Source organism: Arvicanthis niloticus, chromosome 13 (genome assembly GCF_011762505.2).
Source record: "Arvicanthis niloticus isolate mArvNil1 chromosome 13, mArvNil1.pat.X, whole genome shotgun sequence".
Taxonomy (NCBI): Eukaryota; Metazoa; Chordata; class Mammalia; order Rodentia; family Muridae; genus Arvicanthis; species Arvicanthis niloticus.
The window spans coordinates 28,066,901-28,070,706 of record NC_047670.1 but is presented as its reverse complement, the minus strand read 5'-3'; positions in this window follow the sequence as shown (position 1 = coordinate 28,070,706).

The following is a 3,806-nucleotide window of genomic DNA, read 5'->3' as shown; positions in this document are numbered from 1 at the left end:
TTTTATGTTTGTCATTATGTGAAACAATGCATTACTAAGGAAGTAACTGAGGGAAGGAATGAGAAAGAGAGATGGACAAGAAGGAAAATGATGCATATGTTTAAAATAAATTCTGCTGGGTTAGGATGCAAAATTCATAAGTCCTTATTGTCATTAGCATTCTAAAGGCACTCAGGGCCAGGAGTCAGAAACAGAGGTGGGCTAGTGTGAGAGGGTCTTCTCTGTAGCCAAAGACATGTATGCGAAGTGCGATCTTCTCTGCAGAAGTCATGTTAGGGACAGTGAATGCGTGTAATACTATCTAGAATTTAGTTTGTCTATAAGATAACTCCATACATTCCTTATGAGAATTTATAGCAAAAAGAAGAAATGATAGTAAAAATCAAAATTCTACCAACAAGGACCAGAATTACTAGTTGTTATACTCTATCCTTTAGTAGTATCACAGTTCAAATACAAATTCCCTTCCAAACTCAATAGCCTGGATACTGTTTTTTAGCCTTTTGTTTTCATTTATATCACAGCCAAAGTATACCTGAGACTTGTCTTATATATGCTTATTATACATGGTGTTTTATTTGAGAAAAGGAAGGCTAAGATGTGTTACTTAGCCCACAGTATACTGCTTTTTGCTTGGTTTCTCAATGGAGTCTTGTATAAAGCATGCCAGAACCATATCTCCTAGGGAATAGAATGGGCAGCATTTACTTACTATCTATTTTTCCATGTGATCAGGTCATGGATTCCACATGCATGTGGGTTGCCTTAGTGGGAATACCAATTGGTATTTCTGTGGGCCCTATTACAGCAGTGCGGGAGCTCCGAAGATAGAGGCCTGAAAGGACATGGTGTCTGAAGCTGTTGAATACTTTCCTGGAACTGGGTAATCTAGATAGAAAAAAGAAATACAATAAATATGGGGACTGGGAAGACAGATGGTAGAAAGGAGACGGGAGAAGACTTGGAATTGTTCAGTGAGAGTCTGACACACTCCTTGACTTCAGTGTCTTCAGGTGAGAAACAGACTAAAAATAGTTGGTTAGGAAAAGTCACTGAATATTGTAAAATGCTTGGCAGCCAGGAAGCATTTTATATTGTTGGCCTGATTTTATAATGCAATTAAAATTAGAAAAGACTAGAAGAGGTTCTCACAGTTAGAGAATGCTTATCTGAGTTTGAGACTAGGACTGTTTCAGATTTTGGATTTCGTCGTGTTTTGGAATATTCCAGGGCCCTTAATGAGATAATTTGGGGACGGGAATCAAGTTTTAACATGAAATTCAGGTACATGAATATGTACACCTATGAGACTAGCCTAGAGGCATTTTTTTTTTTTTTTTTTTTTTTTTTTTTAAAAAAAATATTAAGGGTATCTGTGTTTTGCCTGTGAGCAGCCACAAGGAACTGAGACTTGGAATTTTCCACTTGCAGTGTCAGATCTGCTCCTACAAAGCTTTGGGATTTTGAATGAAGGCTGATCATTCTTTACCTACTCTTGACATTGTATATTCATTCCATTGCCTTAACAGTGGAAACACATTTTACTATAGGTGTATACACCCAGCAGTTTTTTTACAAAACAGAACTAAGATTTTATTTCTAATCTAGAAACAATGTGTCTTCTAATTATAAAGTGGCTGAAGATATTGAGAGTTAATATCAATAATTAAAACTGTAGTTTCTGTGATTTTGAACATATCCTTTCTACTTTAAGTAATTTTTATATTATAAAGTCTCAATATTGCAATGAAGAGTTCATTTTAAGCCAATTTGAACATTGTTTATACAGGAAAGAAATCACTAAAAAGCAGTTTTCTTTCTTCCTCAGATTTAACCCACTATTTTTGCATTTGTTATGCAATTATAACTGGAAAGTTCTCTAAATAATTATCCTTCAGTAAAACTTATTTTATTAGGCAAATCTCACTGAAGGCCAAGAACATGATTTTATAAATTGATGTCATCCTTAGTTTCACTGAAATAGATCACCAACTTTGGTTACATTGTCCCTCCTTTCTCTTTCCTGGCCAGCTCAATGTGAATAATCCTTCTACTTCTAGGGCACTCACACAAACACTCCACTCTGAATACAGATCTGAAAGGGAAAGAATAAAGTTCTAAGAACTAAGAATGTACAGTTCTGGAATAACTTGATTTCACCTAGAAATTCATACTCTCAATAGCTTCAAACATAATTGCCTAACACAATAGTTTTAAGCAGATTTAAAAGATAAAATCCTGTAAACATACTTGGATTTTCAAAAAATACATGTATGAGAAACATTAAAAGATTATTCAAATTTGTCTGAAATTCAGATTTTAATCAGGCGTTATGAAGCTCAGTTTGGTCAACTTTACAATCCTATTTTTGTGTGTCAATAAAAGGAACACTAGCATTATTTACATTTTTAAAACATGTTTTAGAAAGTACTCCATCCAATAGAATTGTGGCAAATTGGTGCTGTGATTTAATCTAGATTTATCAGAAGAAGAGACGTTTAAGCCAACAAATTACTGTATGAAATATTAAGTTTCCAGTTTTTGCCTAAAACTTAGTATGAGGTAGCCTCCACATGGCATTTTCTTATTGACTACTGTGGGGTGACAGATGAGAGACACTTTGGATGGCAATATTAAAATATTAGAACTCAGGGGCAAATGGGTTTTGCTACCAATTTCATCAGAGAGTATTTTTTGTTATTTTTGTGAAGGTTGTGAGTAGGGTTTTAATTAGTCTGCAAGGTAGTACCAGAAACTGAGAGAGCCCTTATCACCCATTTTCCTTCGTTGGAAGATGATTTGGCCATGTGCTTAGAACTCTTAACTGAATTTAACACACTAAAAGAATCCTTTGAGGCATCTCTCTTGCAGCCAGTTTACTTACTATTAATTTTTAAAATATAGAACCATTTCTCTTTTAGGCAGCCAACTGGAGCCATTTTCGTGGAGTGAATTCAATGAAGACCCCACTTCACAACTTGTAATTCAGATGTCTGAGAGTCACTGGAGTATTTGCAAATATTTAGCACCTGCACCTCAATCTTTCATCTTCCAAATCTTATTTTTACTTAAGAGTAGCGTCTATGACCAAGAACAACAGTTTACAGTGTTCAGTTGATTAAACGAAAACATTCATGGAATTCAAGTGGTTCCATCTGAACCAGACAGTTTAGACTGATGCCTGTGGAAAGGATGTGGGATCACTGTAGAATTAATGTGAAGTATAGGATTTTGGCAGTGGGAAAACCCTTTGAATACCATCAGTTTGAGATTTTTTTGAAAGTATCTAAATGTGTTTACACAGCTGGATATTCTGTTCCAGCTTCATCTCTTTTCTTCATGTTTCCAGCTTATTTACAAATGTGTTTCTCTCAGCTTTTTTCTTTATGCATCTTATTTTCCGAATTTTAAAACCTCAGATAGCAACAAAATATCGTAATGTCTGCTTCTCTCCCCCTCTCTCTTTCCCCCCCTCTCTCTCTCTCTCTCTCTCTCTCTTTGTGTGTGTGATTATGAGAAAATGAAAGTTAAACATTTAAAAATATAATCTCATCAAAGAAAACCAAAATTAATTCTATAAATGCATATCTATTGGGATGATTGACTCCTTTTTTTCAAGCTGTTTAGTGTTGACAATATCCAGATTTTAGTCATATTCTAAAACAAATCCTATTTAATATTTATCTTATATTCTTTTATAGTTTTTTTTTTTTTGGTTAGAACTCTTTAAACTTAATCTAGAGTCTGTGAGAACGTGATGTGAATTTTAAAGATCTTTGTCCTTGTCCCAGCCCGACTGATGGCTG